This window comes from Euprymna scolopes, chromosome 17 (genome assembly GCF_053919585.1).
Source record: "Euprymna scolopes isolate OS-2025 chromosome 17, ASM5391958v1, whole genome shotgun sequence".
NCBI lineage: Eukaryota > Metazoa > Mollusca > Cephalopoda > Sepiida > Sepiolidae > Euprymna > Euprymna scolopes.
The window spans coordinates 103,954,602-103,967,403 of NC_136498.1; the positions used below are offsets into that span (position 1 = coordinate 103,954,602).

Genomic DNA, 12,802 nt, shown 5'->3' on the forward strand with positions numbered 1-12,802 from the left:
AGAGAGAGAGAAAAGAGAAAGAGGGTGTTGGTTTTATATTTTTATTATCGTCTAATATTTTGAAAGCTGAATTTCTAATAAAATGTGCATCTATAGGAGATAATGCCTGGGAATGTGTTCCCCCCCCCCACAGTTTAACAGTGGTGTGACGTCAAGAGAAAGAGGGTGAGAGAGAGGGAAGAGTAAGTGGGTGAGAGAGAGAAAGAGAGAGAAAAAAAAGAAAGACGGTGTTGGTTTTGTGAAAAAAGTTGTTATTTACAATTGTTCGCATTCTTGGCCTTTTGGTCAAGATCAAAGTGTAGTATCTGTTCTTCAGATGCTGCACTTCTATTTCTTGTTCTCTTTCGGTGGAGGAGAAATCCTCCACGACTGAGACAATTTTTATTTTTGTACCTTTTCTCCACGTTAAAAAACGACCCTGGTGTCTAACTCTGTCCCGTGGGGAGGCATAGTAAATAGGTACAATTGTTCGCCATTAGTGGATGTTGACGTCACGTCACGTGACATGACTAAGCGTTTTTTTTTTTTTAGTATGAATAACATTTTTTGTTTTAATTATAAAGTCTACACTTAATTTTATAGAAAATGATGTATATATAATAGAAAAAAAAAATTACTGGTTTTGTTGGATTCAAGTGGATCCCCCCCCCTCCAGTTTAATAGATAGCAGGTCACGTGGTAATATACAAAATGGCTAGCGTAAATATAAAGATCGGTTTTTTTATCGACGAATATTTTGAAAGCTGAATTTTTTTTTATTCCTGTACATTTTTTCCTGATATTTTTCGTTAAAACTCTTGTATAAATACTATTTTTAACCAGTTAAATACGTTGGAGACATTGTCATGGAGTTTAATAATCTCTAGAACAAAGCAGAAGAGAAATTACAAAAGTATCGGTAAAACAAAGTGTTTGTTTACATTTGTTCGCCATTACTGGATGTTGACGTCACGTCACGTGACATGACTAAGCGTTTTTGGATTATGTAATATTAACATTAAAATGACAGGTTTTTTTGGGGGCCCCCCCTAGGAGAGAAATGATCAGTTCACCCCCTTTTAATGGTCCGTTTGGTGTGGAATTTCGATATTTGTCATGCGGGTGATCAAGGTTCAATATGATACATAATTTGTCAACTTTGGTTGTGTCTGTCAAAAGTTTGAGCTGACGTCACGTCACGTGACACGTATTGAATAACGTTAAAATGACAGGTTTTTTTGGGGGCCCCCCTAGGAGAAAAACGATCAGTTGACCCCTTTCTACTGGTCCGTTTGACGTGAAATTTCGATATTTGTCATCCGGGTGATCAAGGTGCAATATGATACCAAATTTGTCAACTCTGGTTCCGTCTTTCAAAAGTTTTAGCGTTACAAACAAACATACATACATACATACATACATACACACCGATTTTTGCCTTTTATATATATAGATGTAAGTTCGATCCTGATGCAACCTTGTTCTTTAACAGTACTGTACCAGCATAATCACGTGGAAACATCGATTCTCACTAGATCACCGAGGTTAAGCAATGATAAACCAGATGGTTTACCACTTGAAAATGCTAGGTTCTGTATGTGCCGCATTAGGATATAGAATTTTCCAGGTTGGTATCTGGAGGCGCTTAATCCACTATGAGAGATGCACCCTCAGTCTTCGTTAAGACATGTATCTAGGAGAAGGAACACTCTGATGTAAAAACCTAGGGTCTACTGTCTACTTTGTCTTGTGGCAGCCATTGCACTGACTGAAATTAGTAGTTGTACTAAAAAGAGTGGTTGGTTCTGCACAAAGTCTTCACCACTATAAACAAATCATCAGTGTGAATTTCCAAACAACTTAGTTGTTGTGGCACACCTCATACGTCAAAACCGACGATAGTATTACAGAAAGAAACAGTAAATTATTATTCCTGCTATAGTATCAGATTTTACAGCGTGGCGTTGTTAACTCTTAGAAAGTCTTTGCAATGCTATTTGGAAGAGGAACTTATAAGGTGAATAGATGCGAAAGCGGAATGAATTGAAATCATCATCATAAACATCAACGTCATCATCATCATCTGTTTAATGTACTTTTATATTCTTGCATATATTGAATAGATTTTAGAAATTGACTCTCAAAGAGACTTATCTTTGGCCAGGTTTTATTTATCCCTCTTTCTCTCAAAGCCATCCTTATTATTTCTGATCATGTTTACCTTGGCATTTCTCTGCGAAATCATCATGATACCTCAGCTGTTCTAAATATGCTAACCCAAGAACGCTCATCCATTTTTTTAATGTGACCAAATCAACGAAGTCTTCTGTTCTGCATTCATCTTCCTATATTCTCCATATGTAATCTTTCTTTAAGGTAATCAAATCTAAGTCAGTTATTAAGACTCAGATTTTATATAGCCATCATATTAGTTTCATACCAATTTCTCTCCATACGACACATATCGTCAACACTCACTGGCCAGGTTTTACTTTCATGCATAATTACGTTGCATAGTCATGCTTGATAGGCTCTTCTCTCAATCAACAATGGCAATGCTATGTTAGTAATGTCAGAATTTCCATGAACTTACCCATACTAATACTTGCAACCACACAAATGCTAGCTCATCCCTATGCTCCTATGATATCATTAAGGTAGCAAAGCTTCTAAACAATTTCAATTGCTTCATCATCCAAATATACTTTCTCCACACCACAGTTTTCACCTGTCTCTATTGTTTTACACTTGCGCAAATTGAAATTCCCAGGCTAGCTCGATTGTCGCCCTTTAACTCTGGTAACCGGGGAGCGACACAGCCACATCACTTCCTGTTCTGTATATTTCTCCCTCTTTTCCATTGAACCCTCAACCAGTCCAGAGGCGACGATAGCGCGCTCCTGGTTGACATGCCCACCCAACCAACTCTCCTGAATAACCCATCAGTCTCAACTGCAAGTAACGTTACGGCTTTCACAACGAACTCTTATTTGTTCTATATTCATTTCTTTACATGAATATTTATGTAAATGAATCTACATTCTTTCACTATTATACATCGATATATTTTGTTTTCACTTACGATCGTTTGCTTCTCAATCACTTACCATTCAATTCATTAACAACATAGAGGATGGGATTCCAACATAAACAGGCCATCCTGTCCTCCACACTCTTCTTTCATACAAACTGGTTATCTTCTCTCAGCCTACCAACATTGCACTTTTGTGTACCCAAATACTTACGAGTTAAATCTACCTCTTTTTGCATGAGACATTTGTATTTCTTTCCATCCCTACATCGAGACAAACTTGTAAAATTACTGATTTTGTTATAAATATGATACAGAATGGAAAATAATTCCCTATTTTTTAAGCATTCATAATTTATTCCTAAAAGACAATTTTTACAAGATATGAGTATGATTAAAAAGTATATCGCATGGGATTTTATATAAAAGCGGAGATTTTCCCTCGACTGAACACATGAAATAAATAACTACAACACAAAAGTAAATTAGAACAGATATATTGAAAGCACAAAAGTATATACAATATTTACATAGTCCATTAGTATAGTCATGGGGAGACCGTCCTTGCAGAAGGTGCCAGCTGGGTGGTCGTCGACTTTCGATCTCGTGTCTCTCTGAGTCTCTCGCTGAGTCTCTCATTGGGCCTCTCTCGTCTTTACGGTACCAACCATATTTATATAGTTCACATTCCACATATGCTAATTAGGTAGATCCTACTACAACATAATGTTACAGAATTTAAGAAATAAAGGACAAAATGGAGGAGCAACCTTGTAACTCCCTTTTATTCTATTCTGTTCTTTTTTCTAAAGTTAGTTGTTCTTTAGAATGAATGGTAGGTAGGTAGTTTTAATCTTTTTGTCAATACTAAATTGGTGATATCTTGGAAATACCAGGCGCTGTATGTGCTCTTTGCTTATCTCAGCATTGTTTCCAGTCGTCCTAGACTTCTCCTTGACACTGGCATAAAACTGTGTCGATTCAGGAAGTGTTGCTAGGAGATTGCTTCACAATTATAACCACAGCTTTCCTGAGAGACGGCATCCATTGTCTGTTGAGACAGAACGGAGGCGATAAGACATTAATCATCATCCAGCTGTCCATCTATCCATTTCATTATCTCTTACCCGCGGTTACCTTTAAGCCATGACTAGTGGTGACTAGCTAATTAAAAGAAGGAAGAAAAATAGTTTCTTTGTGAAATCAGTTAATGCGGTTGCGAAAGAGTTTGGGAAGCTGGTAGCGAATGCTGGCACCTATATTATAGTCTAAATAAAACCTGATTCCATACATCTTATTAGCATATTCATTTCTTGTAATATAATGTATTTTAATAATAAATTATAATAAGGGAACAATAATGAGTTACTTCATAGCCACCTTGTATTTTGTTTTTTAATTTAAACTATTTTAATGAAAATCGCTCCATACTTGGCAGGAAGCCACTGAACGTATAAAGCTATCAAAATTGAAAAATGACTATCACACAGACAGGCGATACTTGTTGGCCTTAGTCTTGAAAAGGTAAGAGGAAAACAGTCAGTAGAAAGAGAGTTTTACAAGTTTGCAATTCTTGGAAAGAAGATACCGGAATAGGAAACTATCTTACAACAAGGTATCGAAACAGCGAATTGGTGGGCACTGCTAGACAAACGAGCAAACAGAGCTAGAACAAAGGAAATAGGGAATCGATCAAACAATTCTGAAGTGCACATGCCTTAATAATATTTATAGAAAATACTGAGATTAGCAACATCACGTCTGTGAGAGAGACATTGCAGATAAGAAAGGTGGGCCAATCAAATTACTTATACGTTGCTGCACTTTATCAAGAACCCTCCAATGTGGCAGAGATTCACTAATCCAAATATGGTCAATAGTTCTCCATGGATGATCTGTAAGTGTATTTGTAGAGATGGAGAATAGGTGCAAGAAAGTGAATAAAGCGATAGAACAAATAGATTTTACGAGAAACATTTTTTGCCAAAGTTGTACCTTGATTATATAGAACACTAGCATTTCAGCCCGGCGTTGCCCGGGTGTTTGGAGGTGTATGCTGAGCAAAAAAAAAGTAATTTTTTTTTAATTTGACCCCTATTATGACCCCTTAAAATTTATAGTTTCGGGCTCAAATCACTTTATTAAGTTAGATCCAGGTTCAAGGAACCTATATCTAATATTTCAAGTGTCTAGACCCAAAATTGTCGGAGGAGTTTGGTAGAGTTCTTAAAGGTCAAATCGTTGAAATTTGACCCCTTAACAGCCAAATTTCTAGCTGACATCCATCACATCGATTTTCCAAAATCTCAGTACACGGTATTTCAAATTTCGAGTCTATAGACTAAAAATTGACAGAGTTATTGCGTAGGGAAATGTACACAGACAGACAGACAGACAGACACGTTCACTTTTATAGATATATAGATTGACAAAATCATACCCTTTGTGTGAATTAGCTTTAAAAAAATACAAATTTCTATTACTCCTTCCCATCCCCTCCAAAATTGCATATATAATGCTTTTCTTTTTAATTCCCCCACATCCACAAATGTAAATACTAATAACTAGTGGGACCTGTGAAAATTCCACAGCGAACTCATTCATATGTAATATATTGATGTTGGCATTCTGTAGATGTTCAGCATAAATAGAGACGCTCTGATATCATTGTAGCTCTTTTGTTAAAACTGCAAACGTATTTAACTAAGCTTGCAGGGACGCTCGGCATAGCACGGTTGTAAAATACGCTAAAATATGATATTTTAATTCCTGCAGATTTCGTATATATTATTATAGTTTATATTCTATCGATTTATCGATTTTATATGTTATAAAATTGCGGTTTCCAAAACAAAATATATATCCATATGATTTGAGTGCATCAGCTCTAATTGAGAGCGAAACAAAAAATTATATATATATGTATATATGTATACACACACACACACACACACACACACACATATATATATATATATATATATATATATATATATATATATATATTTCAAAATTACAAATGAATGAATAATCAACAATAAAGCAAGGGAAAGATGGTCTTCTTCTGTCAAGAAGTGACAATCACCATATATATATATATATATACGTATATCATATATATATATATATATATATATATATATATATATAATTTTTTGGTACCATCAGCTATTATCGAAACCGAAACCAAAACTTATGAAAAATTCTTAGTAAAATTTTCATGGCAAAACATAACAATTAAACGGCTTGGATGTAAGTGTGACGTGTGACACAGAAAATAACACTCACACTATCGTATTTATATATAGATAACCTTGGGGTCCTCAGTTTTCCTGAGCAACACCGGAGCATGAGCTCTGCTAGTATAAAATATAGTCATGCACAGATAGCTGTTTCATTGTCTCATGAATCTTCAGTATTGCCAGACGTAGCAAGTGTGTCCATGGCAAGATTCTAAACCTGAACATGAGGTCATATAAAAATGTGATCAGCACTGAAATGCCCCATCCGCGGTATCAACAATATCGCCATTGATAGTCGGAAAATCATAGCACTATATGTAATTTTCTTGTTTATATATTTTTTCCTACCAGTAATCCAAAATCAATCTATTCTTTATAGAAAACTAGCAGGAAGACCCGACATTGCTAGGAAATGAATGAGGATCAACAAATGTTTCACTTTCTTATATTTTTTGTCATCGAAATCAATAAAATCGCCCATTCTTTCAATCCTTCTCACAGTTATTTAGTCCACAACACATTGTAGTCCACATTGCACTGTAGAGAACCTACTATTGATTTTATAAAATTATATTATATAATGGCTTAAAGTTTAAAATTCAAATATCAAGTATGGTTCAGTTGTGCTCTAAACAAAAACATTCATTTCGAACACACCCGTTATATCAAAGAACCTACTGTTGATGTATACGCCGGGCCTTTCTACTTGTGTGGTGGTAAATGCTTGAATTAAAGTTTAAAACGCAAAAGTTAAGTGTCATTTCGAACATACCCGTTTCATATCAAAGAGCCTACTGTTGATTTTATATGCCATACCTTCCTTCTTGTGCGGTAATAACATTTTTAAAAATGCACTTTTGATGTTAGGCTGTATAAGGCGTTAGCCTTGGTCAAAATCGTCTGTTCCTTTTCATCGGATTTTTTTAAGTCATTCCGATATGAAACCTATCTAAAAGCACTGCCAATTACATAAAGTACATTTGTGTTAAATTTCAAAAAAATGGACCAAGACGTTTAGGAGTCCACAGGGAACAAACTTTCTCTCTCTCACACACACACACAACACACACACACACAAAGTTTCTTTTATATAATAGTAGAGATTGTCGTTCAACCCTATCTATACATATTTCTACATTGTCATTCTCTGATTTTTTTTTGTGCCCAGCTTTGTTTTGCTATATTGCAGATAATTTTTATTGGGAACTAGCATAGTTTCCCGGCGTTGCCCGGGTGTTTGGAGGTGTATGCTGAGCAAAAGAAAAAGTCCATTTTTTTAACTTTGACCCCTATTATAACCCTTTAAAATTTATTATTTTAGGCTGAAATGAAGTTATTAAGTTAGATCCATGTCCAAGGAACCTATATGTAAACTTTCAAGTGTTTAGACCCAAAATTGTCGGAGGAGTTTGGTAGAGTTCTCAAAGGTCAAATCGTTGAACTTTCACCCGTTAACAGCCAAATTTCTGGCCGAAAATCGGTGAAATAAATTTTCCCAAATCTCAGTACCCTGTATCTAAAATTTTGAGTCTGTAGACTGAAAATTGACAGAATTATTGGGTAGGAAAATGATCATAGACAGACAGACAGACAGACACGTTCACTTTTATAGATATATAGATATTATCTAATTAGAATTCATTATTGAGATGAGTATAATTTATTTATTTATTGCAAACTATTATCCTTATCTTAGTTGTTGTTTCACAACGTTTCGCCCAACTATTCTTCTGGCCTTCGTCAGGTGGAAATCGTGACGGGATAGGAACACCGAATCGACTAACTGCATTCTCAGCAATTACTGCCATCCATAGTTGTTGTCTCACCACGTTTTGGCCAAATAAGCCTCTAATCGGCTTTGGGTAAGATTGAAACTGCTTTCTTCAAACAATTATCATCTGAACTTGTAGAGATTCAACATCTCTATTCACCTCAATAATGAATTCCAATTAAATAATATATATACCATTAGGTACAGACCAAACTATGGAAGATCAGATAATAAATAAATTAATAAACAGGGATTTATAAGACCAAAAAAATCCAACCTTGATCGCCCTTCAGGGTCCGTGGCGCAGTGGATAGAAACGTTGAATCTCTACGGTGACAATTGTCTGAAGATAGCGGTTTCAATCCTACCCAAAGCCGGCCAGAGGCTTACTTGGCCAAAAAACGTGTTAAGACGACAATTATGGATGGCAGTAATTACTGAGAATGCAGTTAGGAGATTCTAAGTTCCTATCCCGTCTCGGTTACCACCTGACGAAGGCCAGAGGAATAGTTGGCCGAAACGTCGTGAAACAACAAATAAGAAAGATGAGGATAATAGTCCGCAATAAAATAAATTAATATTTTTAAAGTCTTGTTTTGCATTAAAGATTATAAATGATCACTTTAACTGCATCTCATTTCTACTTAAAATATAATAACATGATTACGTGAAAATCAAGGGTAAGTGGCGCAATCTAAGGAAAGGGGCGGTGGCATCCTTTACATCTCAGTGAAGTAACCAATGAAAAATGTGCCTTTGACGCACGCATACTTATGGTTAACCAATTTATTACACCTCTACTTTAAAGAATATAGAGTCAGAGTGGAAATCGTGGACTATCTAAAGTTAAGTGATCGGAGATACGCCATTGAAGTCACTAATGTCGACAGGTTTTGTTGCTAAGATTTAATATATTCTCTGGGTCTACTGGTTTATGCATAACTGGCACATCTTGAAAGCTCTTACGAATACTACACAGATGCATTAAAAAAAGTGAACAACTGTTGTACGGCCATATGCTTTAAAGACATAAAAAAGATTAACTCTTACTTGCGGGTGTTTATACAACTGAGACAAATGGCGACTAATAATAACAATAAAAAAACAAAGCAGATTTTTTTTTACAAAGGAATCACCATTTATCAAGACCCGGAGGCCACTCGAAGAACAGGGTTAATGGGTATGCATTAGCCAATGTGATTACTGCGTCGTACACATAGGTAGTGGAATTTTTGTAAGATAGATTACATAGGAGACGGTCTATCAAGAACTTGTTTACAATGGACTTGAAGACAATCAGATTGTAGTCAGCTGGATAGCAGGCCAAGGGAAGAGAGTTTCACAGGCGTGCAGTTCTAAGAAAGAAGCTTTGTTTATGGAATTTACATACAGGTTTAGGTACAGATAAAGAGCGTGGGAAACTATTGATAGTGATTTGGGCTAGAGAAGTGATTTGCGTGAAAGTTTGGCGGGGGGGGTGTATAGATTGAAGCTCAGACGAGCACCTGCCATGAATATAACGATAAAGCAGAGGCAGGTTCGCAGCGTCTCTTCTGTGGGAAAGAGATTGCAGGGAAGAGAAAAAGGCATCCCCCACTAAGCTACGAAGTCTATTTTGAACTCTGTCAAGGTAGGATAAGCTGTTTCTTGCAACTCCAGCCCAGATGTGGCAACAGTACTCCATTATTGGCCGTAGCTGGCTTTTGTATATATAGAGAATCGCATCAGGGGTGAAATATCTACTGGAGCGGTATTTTTTTTTTTTTTTTTTGTGAAATCAGTTGATATGGTTCCCGAAGAAGTTGGGAAACTGTTAGCGAATGCGAGCACCCATATTGGATTCTATACACTTTCTTGGCATATTCATTTTTTGTTAGATGCTTGATGCTTTCTTGCTGAATACTCAGTATTATAAGACGAGTATCGAGAGTAAGTGGAGCAAGAAAGAACTAGTGGTATAGTGGATAACGTATTTAACAACATTCAGTTGTAAGTTCCTTACAGTTCTGGAGGTTGAAGGTTCAATCTTCAGTGCGGGCGACACTCAAAAATTGCGAATTACTTATGCCTTTTACCCAATCATTGCTAACAGAACGAGAACATACTACAGCCGTGGATTAAATAAAGATTTCTATTTGAAATTTCGTGTAGATTTCCGAGTTCGACAGAAAAATTCCGAGTTCGACAATATACGCCTGAAGAAGGCTGATGGTTACATCGGCTGAAACTTTGTAAAAATAACACTCAAGACCAGAACAGCATCCGAATGTAATCTAAATAACACGAAAAAAGGTTGTTATAAACAAAAAAATAAAAGCAAATCACATTTTTAAAGATTTGCATAATAAGCGACATTAGATATTTTCTAACTGCGAAGTTCAAATGGTTAAAACCAAGTGTAAACTTTGCCAATGTTTGCGTATTAGATGTACAATAGAACATGGCTCCACCAATTCGAAAATGATTTTGAAATGTTAAAGGTCAATATTCTTTTGGGGCCGCAATAAAAAGAAACTGAGTATTGTCATTTGGCCCAGAATCAAGAATTATTGTTTTCGTTTCTTTTTTCCCAGTTTTTTTTTTTTTTTTTTTGAGCTGCTAATCATTGACTTTTTTGCATATTTTTTATAAACATGCCAAAAACAAATTTAGTCTTTCTGCAAATGCTTGTTTTGCGGTGTAAAGTAGGCATGTTCAGATCAATGTTTTAAGACTTGTTGCTGGCGAGTTTGGGCTTGTTGTTATAACCCACCCTGAAGAAAGATGGAGAAGGGAAGAGAAGGCGGAAACAGACATCGATTAGAAAAAAAAATGTAAGAGAGCGGAAGAAAGCGATAAAGCGAAACAAAAAATAGCAAGGCCAAATATATCTATACCAATACGAGAGAAGTGTGTTTGTCTATATGGTTAATATTTATTTGGTTGGATGGGAAAATTGTCAGATTTTCTTAACTAAAAAGTTTGAATCGTTTTGTTGTGCAAAACAAAACAGCAAATGCAAACTTAAATTTATTTATTTTTGGTCCAATCAGAAAAATTTAAATATATACTTAACCGAGCAAGTAAATGCTACAACTACAAGCTCGGGTGCTTGTCCAGAATCCAACTTAATTATAAAACAAAAAATAGAGAAAAATATTTATGATGTACGTGTCTGCCATCGAACGAAAATGCCATATTTCAAAAAGCACGTAAATTGAGCAAGTTTTTTTTAGCTAAAATACATCAAATTTGCTTTGATTCGCCATGTTGTTTGGAATAAAGGAGGGCAACTTAATTCGAACTATTAAGATGTAAATCAGCTTGTAATGGATTCAATTTACTATTAAAATCGCTAAAAATCCTTAAAATCTGATTTTCTATACATAAAAAATTGTTTCGGCAATTTATATGATTTTTGGAATGGCAGATTTTTTCTGTAACTTTTTAATTAGATCAAATTCTAGGCAACAACACAAACTCGAAACAGAAAATGCAATAAGTGTGAAAGGTATACCACTTCGATTATTACTAATTATTACTAATTATTACTAATTAACTGTTGTAGTTATCTATACTCTTATAATTTTGTTTGTGTGTATCTTTGTATTGATATTCATATTAAAAACCCTTTTTTCTATTTATTTAGGTGTCATTTGCTTCCCCACAAAAGCAAATGTGACACAACGTTGTTTTAATGTGTGTGTGTGGTGGTTGGGGGTGAATCAGCTCCCCTAAAACAAGGGCAAAAGGGGGACACTCTGGCAGTATCCAAAAATAGTAATTGTCTCAGTATAAAGGGTTTCCCTTACATTGACCAAGGCCATTTAACTTACGTGAAGCATCAGAACAGACACCACACCTTGATCCTGACCCGAAGGCCAAGAAAGAAAAAAACATCAAATACAACTTTGTTATATATGAATCGTGGAATTGCATTCATCTACAAAAGATCTAGCGAATGTGCATATTCTTTTAAACATTCATTTTAATTAATTCGCTATTTGTTGTTTGTTTTTTTTCGTTTTTCTTATGGCATGATTATCTTTAGTTAACTATTGTGTAATTATATTCATGCAGATATTCCATATGGTTTATACTTGTGTATTATTTGCGTAAAAATGTTATAGTAAACATAAACTTCTTTCTATATATACTAGCATGGGTGCCCGGCGTTGCCCGGGTGTTTGGAGGTGTCTGCTGAGAAAAAAAAACAACAACAAAAAACGGTCATTTTTTTTAAATTTTGACCCCTATTATGACCCCTTGACCTTTATTGTTTTGGGCTCAAATTGAGTTATTAACTTAGATCCATGTCCAAGGAACCCATATCTAAAATTTTAAGTGTTTAGACCTAAAATTGTCGGAGGAGTTTGGTAGAGTTCTTAAAGGTCAAATCGTTGAAATTTGACCCCTTAACAGCCAAATTTATGGGTGACACCCGTCACATTGATTTTCCCAAATCTCAGTACCCGGTATTTCAAATTTCGAGTCTATAGACTAAAAATTGACAGAGTTATTGCGTAGGGAAATGTACACAGACAGACAGACAGACAGACAGACACACAGACACACAGACACACAGACAGACAGACACGTTCACTTTTATAGATATAATAGATTTATGTATGCATATTTATATTTGTTTTAAAAAATTGGCCTACAAAACTCCTCTCTCAGATATATCTGGTCTACAGATATGAAACTTAATATATAGGGTAATGGAACCCATGCGAAACTTTATATTTTGGTTTTGGTCGGGGAAAATCGATTCATAAGTGTGAAAATTTTAAAAATGGA

General features: G+C 35.4%; 1 pseudogene; it reads left to right on the top strand.

The window, feature by feature from the left end:
• Window positions 1–264: 264 nt before the first annotated feature.
• LOC145297199 (U2 spliceosomal RNA) lies at window positions 265–398 on the top strand (annotated as a pseudogene).
• The last annotated feature ends 12,404 nt before the right edge of the window (window positions 399–12,802 follow it).